Raw genomic sequence first — 12042 nt, 5'->3', positions numbered from 1 at the left:
GAACCCTTTTAAGGATTTTATTTATGATGCTTTTTAATTTGTGTGTGTGTGTGTGTGTGTGTGTGTGTGTGTGTGTGTGTGTGTGTGTGTGTGTGTGTGTGTGTGTTATATAGTGCTGTGTCTTTCATTTTTTTTGTCTGGAAAATGTGAAGTTCAAATCAAAACTAAAGGGCTGTGGCTGACCAAGTTTGCAGATGACTGCAAACTAAGTACAATCATTGAAACCCCAAATGATCCAGGATACTTCAGGATGGTCTCACACAAACGACGAGTGGTGTGTTAGTCATGGTCTCAAACTGATTGCAAAGAAATGCATCACCACAATACCCTAAGTACCCATGAAGTGGTAAGGGACCTGAGATCACAGGTTGACCGCTACCTTAACTTCGACCACCACATGTCTACCATTGTAAGGGAAGCTTTCCACATAGCTCATTTGATTAGTAAAGGCATCACCTTGCGAGCAAAAGAAGTTATAACCCCCCCCCCCCATACACACACACACACACATTCTCGGCACTTATCAAACCCATAATTGAGTCTAATGCCCCATCCGGTATATACCGTACTAAACACCTAAAGAAATTAGAGAGACATCAGAGGTTTCTAATTTAGAAGATCAAGGGCCTCCAGCATGTGCCTTACATATACTGATTAAAATCCGTGTCACTACACTCTGAATCGTATAGACTTCTTAGGAGAGACTTATGCCTGGTCTACAGAGCAACCCAAGACCAAACCTAATGAACTTACTGCATAACCATAAATCAAATGGGTCTAGGGTTACCTGTTCCAAGGACTTAAATATGGCCAGCAACTTAAATAGGACATGCTGAAGTGATAGATTTATCCCCCAGTTCAAGAAGAACCTGGATAAATGGATGGGGCACCATAAGTTCTTACCCGGGAAAGCACCCACAACCCTCCTGGATAGGGGCAGTCATTACTAAATGCAATCATGGGTGCTGACTAGTACCTGTATGGTATTACATTGGGTTATAATGGCTAGGCTTAAAATGACGTCTGGGTCAATAGGCTAGTAATCTGCAATGATGCTATGGATGATGAAGTCATGTGTTGTATATAAAGCTCAAGTTGTGTATTATATGCATTGAGGAAGGGATTGTCACAAAAGCTTTGCGGGTGGATTTGCACTTTAATAAAGTAATTGATTTCTTTGTTCTGGCATTTAAATCCATTTTTTTGTTTTACATTTGTCACTGTATCCTAATTTGTTGATCTCAATTACTCAGTTCTGGCTTTTGATGTTTGTTCTTCATTCACTTACATATGCAATGTATCTATATGTACATATCTATATCTACATCTATATCTATATATACACAGAAATATATGTGTATACATATATAGCTATAGATATGTATCGACAGATATATACATGTGCCCTTGTGCACGCACGAACACAAACACACGCACACACACACACACACACACACACACACACACAGACACACACACACTGTGATATAAGTAAAACAATCATTGACTTAAAAATGTTTCTATGTAAAATTAACGTAAAGATCTTAGAAAAACAGAACTCTGTAGTTGAACAGAGCAACAAACTCCATAGGAAGAGTACATATATCCCCCTCCACCCACAATTTAAAAATGTTGAAATTGTGCTTGAAAATGAACTGAGAAGGGAAATTACAAAGAACAAGTTTAGTTACAACCTTTCAACAAATGAGAAGTGTAGTTTGGATCAAATAAGATCTGATAATAATATAAGAGTATTGAAACCTGACAAGGGAGGGGGGACTGTCATTATGGACAAATTGATATAATGAAAGTAAAATGTTAACTGTGTTAAACTATGATGACAAAATAACAAATATATTTCTGCTTCCAGAAATGAGATAAACATAGCCTACAACAATATAGGCTTGGCCCTTAAAGACATGGTACTAAATGGCTCTATTAGTTTTAGTACTTTTTCCTATCTCAAAAATGACAAACCCAGAATACCGTCCATTTTTGGCATACCAAAAATACACAAGGACATAGAGGGATCACCCCTGAGGTTAATTGTTTCAGGAGAAGGATCAGAAAAAGAACCACTAGCCAATCTTGTAGAATTTAAAGTGAAAAATCTTTGGTTAAATGAGAACAAAATCTTGAAAGAGTCTTGTGATTTTTTAAGAACTCTCACACTAGATTTATTCAATAAAGACATCCTTTTTGTAACTATTGATATAGTAGACTTATTCAGTGTAGTACCCCATGAAACTTGAAAGAAAGTTACTGTTTGTTGTTTTTGCATTTAAGTTACCTGTAACACATTGCACTTAAGTTACCTGGCACTTGCTCACTAAAGCAATTATATAAGTCAGCACTAAAAATTAAAAGCACTACACTCTCACTCCCCACTGGCCCTTGTTTTCAATTATTAAGGAATTCCCAATATTATTCTAGCATGTCCAAAGGTCAGTTGTCAATCTCCTCTCCGGTCCAGCTGGTGACTCTGGGAATCTTGAGGCAATGTTACAACTGCCTCATGTACACATGTACACAGACAACCCTCTCCTCCTCCCAACAAATTCCAACACATGTGAGAGATGCAACCATATAGCCAAACTGGAGGCTAAGCTCTCTCAACTCAGTACTGGCATAACCAGTCAGGAGGAGAAGGAAACCACACTCACTACAATTCCAGCCTCACATAGACGTACCACGACAGCAAACCAAACACATAATCACACAAAAACATACTCGGAGGCTCTAAATAAAGATCTGCCTAAGCAGTAGAGACCTCCAAAGCAGACACCCAAGCAACCGCTACCCCAAAACAAAACACATGCAACACATATCTCACAAAGCCAGTGTGCCGAACAGTCACAGCCCTTAAGACTAAACAACACACCTGATACACTTGTAATAGGTGACTCTATCGTCAGGCACACTGACGTCCCGCTCACCAGGCTGAACAAGGATCCGCCACATAACACAAGCACTCAGGTCACTCCAAGGCAAGTACAAATATGACTCAGTCATTGTCCATGCTGGTGTGAATGACCTGAGACGTACTACCCTGGACTACATGAAAAGAGACATAAAGGAGCTCTCTGAGCATGTAGCCCAGGCCGGTATGACCCTGACCTTGAGTAGCATCTTACCCTCACCAAGAATGATGCCACAATATAAAGACAAGATGATCAATTTCAACAATTGGCTTAAGTACTGGTGTCATTCAAAGGGGATCCAATGCCTGTCAGCTTGGGATGATATGCTAGACAAGCCACGATGCTTCGCTAGGGACGGCTTGCACCTGTCACCCTGGGCTTTCGGATATTGGCAAAGGCTCTTGCTACCCCATAGTGCCTTTTTTAGGCAAGGCTCAAAAGACAAACCCACCTCCATAGGTATCACAAGGGATAAGAAACTAAGAGTAATGCTACTCAATGCCAGAAGTCTAAACCTCAAGATGCACACACTCGAAACTCTCCTTAGCATGGAGAACATCGATATCTGTGCAGTAACAGAAACCTGGTTCAGGGCTCCCGAGAGCACCCCAGCACTACCAGGTTATACCTCATACCATGCTTTTCGGCCCCAAAACTTGGACCGAACCACAAAAGGAGGGGGGGGTATTGATATTCATCAAAGATACCCACACCCCCAGGCTGGTGGCAAAGCATGAAGCATCAGAGACTATCCATGTGCAACTAACAGTGGGTAAAACTGCCTTCCAGTTTATAGCCTGCTACAGACCTCCCTCCCAAACCCAGGAACCCCACTCGGCCTTCCTGAGAACACTGGAAAATATGAAGATCTCTCCAAACACCATTATATTGGGCAACTGCAACTACCCAAACATAGACTGGGAGCATTACTCTAGCTCCAACACCATAGTCTAAAGGTTCCTAGAATTTATAAACTCAAATGCTATGGAACAACTTGTTACCACTCCCACAAGAGGGGAAAACATACTGGACCTGATCATCACCAACATGGGGACTCTATGCTCCAGACCAGAAGTGTATCCCTCACTGGTAAGATCAGACCATAAACTAATCTCACTGGATATTCATATCCCGACCCCACCCCCTGCCCAGAAAACCACAGTGAAAAACTTTTCTAAAGCAAATTTTACACTCCTCAAAACCAAGGTGGAATCCTTCAAAGCCCCCGGGCCTGTGGAAAATACGGCCCAGACTGTGGAATCCTTTATAAATGCATTCTATGAACACCTTCAGGAATGCATGGATCATGCGATCCCAAATAAAACCAAGACCCAATCCTCCAAAGGCAGACATCCTGTCTGGTGGACCCCAGCCATAAACAAACTATACAATAGAAGGAGGAAGCTACTAAATGACAGAGCAAAATCCCAAAAAGGGAAGGCATCACTGATCAGTATTAGCAAAAAACTACGGGCACTCATAAAATTGTCTAAGGCCAGCTTCGAGAGAAAAATTGCACAGGACACTAAGGATAATCACAAGGCTTTCTTTAGTTATGTTAGGAACCTGGGTGGTAATTCCCAGATATGCTCAGAATTAGTCCAAAATGACAAAAAATACACTGAACCCACAGACATTGCCAACATCCTAGCTGACAGGTTCAGCACAAACTCTCCCCCCCCACCAAAAGGGCAAATATCTATCCCAGCAGAGTGCTGCCCATCTGACATCACAGATGCTCAGGTAAGAGCCGCCATCTCCAAAGCAAAAAACACAGCATCAATGGGACCAGATGGTGTCCAGGCTGCCCCTACATGAACTCCAAGAATAGCTAAACCCAAACATAAAACTACTGTTCAATCTCAGCCTTACTACAGGATATGTGCCCAAAGAGTGGCGTACAGCAACAGTGGTCCCTCTCCATAAAGGTGGTGCCTCAACCAATCCTGGAAACTATCGCCCCATAAGCCTGACTAGCTTGGTCTGCAAAGCTATGGAAAGGATCATCATGGACCTCATAAATAAAGATATTGGGGACCTACAGACACTGGATCCTACCCAGTTCTGCTTTGTTAAGGGCAGATCCTGCCTCTTAAACCTGGTTGATTTCTTTGAAACAGTCACCAAGGCGATTGATGAGGGGAAGGTGGTCCACACAGCCTACCTGGACCTCCCAAAAGCCTTCAATACAATACCCCACTCAGGCATTATAGATAAGCTCACCAGCTTAAATATAAACCCCTATGTCACTAGATGGATTGCAAACTGGCTCAAGGACAGAACCCACATGGTTAGAATTGCTGGAGCCATGTCAGACTCCAAACCAGTTACAAGTGGTGTCCCACAAGGCTCAGTCCTGGGACCTCTCTTGTTCGGTATATATTTCTCGGAGGTACAGGCCAACACGGAAGGACTGTGGCTGACCAAGTTCACAGATGACTGCAAACTGGGCGCCATAATCGACTCTCCAGCCGACACAAGCATCCTCCAAAAGGGCCTCATAGAAACAGACAACTGGTGCCAGAGCCATGGCCTCAAGCTAAATGCCAAAAAGTGTATAGTCATCCCCTTTGGCAAAAACAAAGTGCCCACAAATTACCATATAGGTGGTAATCCATTAAGTACAGAAGAAGTAATTAGGGACCTGGGGACCCAAGTTGATATCAATCTCTCATTTGACAACCACGTGGCCAAAGTGGTTAGAAAAACATTTTATATAGCCCACCTAATCATGAAGGGATTCACACCTAGATCAGAGGAGGTCATCGTGCCTCTTTACTCATCCCTCATCAGGCCCATAATTGAGTACAATGCCCCTTTTGGGATGTACCTTACCAGACACCTGCAGCAACTGGAAAGACCCCAAAAGTACCTCACCAAGAGGATCAAAGGGCTCAAACAGATGCCATATGCTGCCTGGTTAAAGAAACTCCAGCTCTACTCAGTGGCATACCGCCTGCTCAGAGGCGATCTGTGCCTGATGTATAAAGCCATGTCCAACCCAGAATTAATGGACATGCTGCACCTCAGAAAATCCAAATCCCATCGAGCTACGCTCGATAGACTTGAACCTCAGCACTGAAATAAATAGGACATGCTGGAGGGACAGATTCATAACCCAGAGGCTCCCTTCACTCTGGAATAAAATCCCAGTCCAGGTTAGGCAGAGTCCCTCATTGACTCTCTTCAAGAGGAATCTTGATGAGTGGATGGGAGATCGTAGGTTTACCCCGGGTATCACTTCTGTGTCACTGTTAGTCAGAGGCACAGTATACTAACCTCGAAAAAGGGCATAGCAAAATAAATTTAAAATGGGTGGCGAAAGCCAAACACATTCTGGCTAGGCTTATAAATGCCCTAGGGCAGATAGCCTAGTATGAACCTATGAACCTATGACATAGGCCTTCTATGGTTTGAAGAAGCCCTGGCCACAAGAAGTGGTCTAACAACAATAATTTCCATCTTTGTATTGAATTAATGGACCTAGTTCTTAAAAATGACTATATTTACTTTGAAGGGGAATTTCTTTCACCAGTTGAAGAGTGTTGCTATGGGGACATGTTGTGCCCTACCATATGCAAACATAGTTCTTTCCATGTGGGAAGAAAAATTCATACTCGAATCACAATACACGTCCTGTTGGTCCCTCTACAAGACATACCTGGATGATATCTGCCTTTTTTGGTTGGACACCAGGAAGAAGTTACTTGAATTTATTGATTACACCCAGAATATGACCAACATTCTGAAGTTCACATATGACAGTAGTGCAGACAAAGTCGACCATTTGAATATCACTATACACAAACTGGATAATAAGTTTGCCCACCATTCATAGGAAAAAAACATTTTCCAACTCATTTGTCTATTTTTCAAGTGCACACCCTATGCACCAGAAGAAAGGCATAGCAAAATTCATTTAAAATGGGTGGCGAAAGCCAAACACACTCTGGCTAGGCTTATAAATACCCTAGGGCAGATTGCCTAGTATGAACCTATGAACCTATGAACCTATAAAGGTATAGTCAAAGGACAAATGGTAAGGGACAGCAAAATATGCTCACTGGATACAGATTTTGAAACCAAACTTGCATTGTTAGAAATTATGTTCCTGGAATGTGGATAACCCTTAGCCCTAATTACAGAAATAAGATGTGAAGTTATTAAGCAGAAGACTGAGAAATATGCCCCTATTTTAAGTATTAAGAATACTGGGGTGGGGGTGAGGTTTCTGATTCATCCAACAATGAGAATGTCAACCATTACCAGAGTGTTTATGTGGGTCTATATTAGATCATCGAATGCTTAAAAAAGCGAACGCTGATTGATCGACGTTATTTTTTCGAAAGTGGAAAATATCGAAGCAGCAGAAACTCGAAATTTTTCCTAGGGAAAGAATTTGGTTGTCCGTTTCTGTTGCTTCGGTATTTTCAGTGTTATGGTGGAAAGTTACCGGTCGGATTCAGGTAAGTGTGTGATTGTGTGGATGTGAGTGTTAGGGTGATTTAGGTGAGTTAGGGTTAGGGCTCAGGTTAGGTGTGTGTGCGATTGAGTGGACATGAGGGTTAGGGCGGATTTAAGTGAGTTAGGGTTAGGGAGCGGGTTAGGTGAGTGTGCGATACTGACGGACCTTAGGGTTAGGGTTTGGGTTAAGGTAAGTTTAGGCAAGGCAAGTCCAAAGACATGCATCTGGACCAAGTTTAGGCAAGGCAAGTCCAAAGACATGCATCTGGAGCATTTCTCCCCGGGCCTCTGCTGAAAACAGGCTTTGTGGAACCTAGTCAGACTTTCCCGGTCAACAAATGATAAATAAAAAAAATATAACAAAAAAATAAAAGTGGGTAGTTAGTGGTGTGTGCATAGTTTAGTGTAGGGTTAGGTATCAGATTTTAGGTGCATATGTGTGTGGATTTCTGTTTGTTTGGTGTGCTTGTGTTGTGTGTATGTGTTTTGGATCAGAGATTTTTTTCCCTGAGAAAAAAATCGCTGATCTGACAGTTCGAGATTGTAAGCTTTCGCTTAAATTAGGTCGATCAATCAGCGTCCGCTTTTTTAAGCTTTCGCTGATATAATATAGACCCTTATGTCAGTGAGTATAACGGTGGCACCAATCTGATCAGAAAAATAGTTCTAAGTGAATGGAACAAATTTACAAGGTTGACTGACCTCAGTAAACTGCACAATAAGACAGTGCACATAATTTTCAGGAAAGGACACAATATGAAAAATATTTTGCAAAATCAAAGTTTGGCTAAGGGGAGGAAGGACATGATTAAAAAGTAAGACACTTTTAAGTGAGGTGCATGTCAACACCGCTAGTACATTTCCAACAAAGAAACAATATTTATTAGTAGTCATAATAGGTTCATAGAAGGTAAGGTTTATTCCAACTGCAACACCTTAGGAGTGGTATATTTAGCTCAATGCAAACCATGTTGAGTGTTCTATGTAGGTAAGACTGAGCAGACACTTAGGAGGAGAGTTTATGAACACTTCTAAGACATACTTAATAAAAACATCAATAATGCACTTTATAAGCACTCCTTGGAATGTAACCAAGCTACATACTGCTTTTTTGTCCTTGAATGCATACCCAAGTATAGTAAGGGTGGCCTTTGGAAAATGACCATAGAATTCAAGTAATTAAATTGGCAGATTGTACTTGAGGCAAACAAGCCTCCAGGACTGAATGACAACATTTCCATTGTCCCAGTGTTAAAACAGAGCAAAGCTATAAAATAATACAAATCCAATTACATCCGTATGACACTAGATGAAGGTTTTTCTTGCTTAAATTTTGGCTGAAAGGATTTCACCTACATTTTATTTCTTTTTTAATATATAAAGTTGAACCCACTGACACATTTTATGTAATACTTTTGATTTAACAGGTTTTTAACATCATTTTTTTGGATCATACTATTATTACTACTAAGGTTTTTAAAGCATTTTCTATAGGGGTATATATTTTAATTTTTTGAATGGCAATGTAATTTTCTCATTGGTTGACCAAAACGAGGTTTAGTACTTAACAAGCAGCGGCAATGCACTTGCTTTATCCAATGAAGTCTGTTTTTAACTGACGAAAATGCTTTGTGGATTATTCCTGTATTTATGTTCATGAATTCACTTAATAAAACCTGCTTTCAACTTGAGTGTTGATGTCAAGCCTTCCTTCAGTGCTAGCTGGTTTGTTATTTCATTCTTGCAGTTTGTGAGTACTTGCCCTGATATACTTTTTTCTTTGTAGATATAAAAATAATTAATAAGTTATTGCTGAAATGGGTCAGATTAGGTTATTTTATGGAAGGGGTGCTAATCTGAAGCTTTATTTTCCTGGTGCCTTGTACTGCTTGCTTTTGTTACTTACCTAAAATTCACAAACCCTTCTTTCCACATCCAGGTTGATCTATAATGTATGGCTCTGGCTCTCACTCTGAAAATATGGAAAATGCCATTAATTTTTGTTTAATTATAGAAGAGAGAACAGTGTCATGCTACATTTTTGATTCTGGAGACATCCTGTAGCATTTCTACAATTCTTTGGAAAGAGGAGTACATTTTGGATTATGGCAGTCTCTGATAGCATATATACCAGTATAAATCATCATTAGCATATTCAGGTTATTCATAGCTTTTTGATAATTCACCATTAAGAAATTATTTGATAGAACTTGTTAATCTACCAGTTGTGACAAAGGGAGATACTGCCAGCTCAGCTATCTGGAATTTTGTAAATATTGTTATGTCATTTGTGAATATCAACATGATGTATACAAGATGCATGTGTTACAAATGTATTAGAACTGTATGTCATGTGTATATCAAACTGCTTGAAGGTATTTGCAAAATGCTGTTTGAAATGTAACCACAGTGTACCCCACTGGAAAAGAACAGAATGTACATGCACTATTGTAACTGTATAAATGTATATATTTTAACAGTAGAAACTGGGATGCAGGAGATTAACCTCAATCTAGTAAATTTTAGAAAAATAGCTGGCTAAACGACTTTATGGCTACACAATAAGCAATGATATATTTCAGTTTAAATGCAACAAGAGACACAATGTATGTACTGATAAGTTTTCTGTATTGTCTATAAGGTGAAATAATTACTAGTTTTGAAATGTGTAGGAAGGTAATTGATTTATGACTTCCATGGTCTGCCTAAGCTCTGAGGAAAAGCCTTTGTCTATGTATTTTTACAGGTAGATGCTAAATGCTATCAACTGCCATCAATGGTTGTTTTAAGTTCTGAGAGCACTTGCATATTTATTTGGTGACACTGTATAGGCTACTCCAAATAGCTTTGCTCTTGGTCAAGCTACCATGTGTATTAATAGTAACATTACACAGTAAGATTGGAAACCCTTTGTTAATGGCCTTAAAATAGCTGATAAGTAGCTGGCTGGTGGCAGTACTAACTACCTTATAGTCTGGGCAAAGGGGGCATAGCTAGTAAACCTGTGCAAGCCTTTACCAGGTGTGTGTGTGTGTGTGTGTGTGTGTGTGTATGTGTCTATATATTCAAACCTCAAAGAGTCTGTGTGTTAGCTACTTGGGCAGAGACAAGAAACACTGGTTGGATAGAAAGGGTGCTGGAGGTCTTGGCTTGGCCACTCAGCTGAGATCTTAACTCTATAGCTTTGTCAGTGGGCAGTCTTATTGGGGATCTGGAGAAAGAGGGAGAAACCAGCCCTGGAATAACTGTGGCCTTTGTGCGCACTTAAGGGAAATTGCTCTTGATGCAGAGAGCTGCATCTGGAAAATACTGGGTGTGTACTTGTCATCCTCTCGGTGTACTTCTCCCACTGTTGCCAGTGGTGAGGACTGAGGGTCCTTGATTACTGGTCCAGTGGTGGGCTGTCATACCAGTATAAACCATCATTAGAGTATTTGGGCTACTCATAACTTTTTGGATAATTCCAGATTAAGAAATTATTTGATGCAGCTTATATATTTTTTGTATTTTCAGTATTTTTTTATTTCTGATTGATGATAAGTTGAGTTATCAAACTAAAGAGAACTGTTGTGGCTGTTCTTTTATGCCTTCCTGTTCATGTCTGACTAGGGCTGTTTTAAATTAGAAAACATATATTAATGAGTTCTATAAAATGACATACGTGTCTATTATATTTTTTCTTTGTAAGGGTGAGATAAGTAAAGATGACTTATTTGAAGGGCAACAGATTTAGTTTTATCTTATCAATGAAACATTACTCTCATTTATTTTTTGAATAGAAATGTTTCCCTTATATTTTTGCATGTTATAGGTTCATAGATTAGTACTAGGCAAACTGACATTTTGGGCCATTTTAAGCATAGCTAATTACCCCACATGAAAATTAAACACTGCACTTTGTGTTTGTAAGGTAAACACCTTAACCAGTATGTTAATCTCTTTTCCACCTTAAAAGTTCATTTTTAAGTACTAAGATAGCTGAAATTGTGGATTATTTTAAACCTAGACAAATTTTCTTTAGTGAAAATCAAACTCTGTACTTCTTGATTCTAAGGTAAACACCTTAACTATTATACCAGCACTCAACCCCCAAATTCTCTCTAGAATGTCAAACAAGCAGTGAACACACACACACACACACACACACACACACACACACACACACACACACACACACACACACCAGTTAACTGTAGTGAAATTGGAACCTCTTCTTTACTAGGAACACCAGCTACAGAACTCCGTACTTAATGCAAGTGCCACATCACAAGTTTTAAAAACTCTATTTGTATAAAGATTATGTCAATCCAGATGGGACTTGAGCCTAAAATTCCTGGTTTAGGAGGCCAACACCTTGGCCATTAGGCCACTTGGGCCCAACAGTCCTCTTCCTTTTCATATTAAAGTAACTATACCTAAGAATAAATGTTTAGAACAACAAGGCTTTGTAGTCATTTTTAGTAGAAGGGCAGTCATTGATACAGATACTTTACCAGAGGTTATGACATAGTAGAGATACTTGTGGCAAGTTAGCTCCTTGTCTTTGACAGAGAACATTAATTTCTATAATGAATTGTTTAATAGTGACAGTTTTCTTTTTAGACAGAAATCAGCTTTCATTGTGCACTTTGGGATGAAGTGACCAGGCATGACATGA

The 12042-nt window shown here is 39.9% G+C and overlaps 1 protein-coding gene across 1 annotated transcript in view; it reads left to right on the top strand.

Moving 5' to 3' along the window:
- LOC122815740 (CD209 antigen-like protein B) overlaps nucleotides 1-12042 on the top strand; it is a 1006265-nt gene that overhangs the window by 626873 nt on the left and 367350 nt on the right. The gene's annotated exons all lie outside the window — the stretch shown is intronic.

This window comes from Protopterus annectens, chromosome 1.part1 (genome assembly GCF_019279795.1).
Source record: "Protopterus annectens isolate FY-2018-M chromosome 1.part1, PAN1.0, whole genome shotgun sequence".
NCBI lineage: Eukaryota > Metazoa > Chordata > Ceratodontiformes > Protopteridae > Protopterus > Protopterus annectens.
This window is presented reverse-complemented; position numbering and strand designations above follow the sequence as displayed.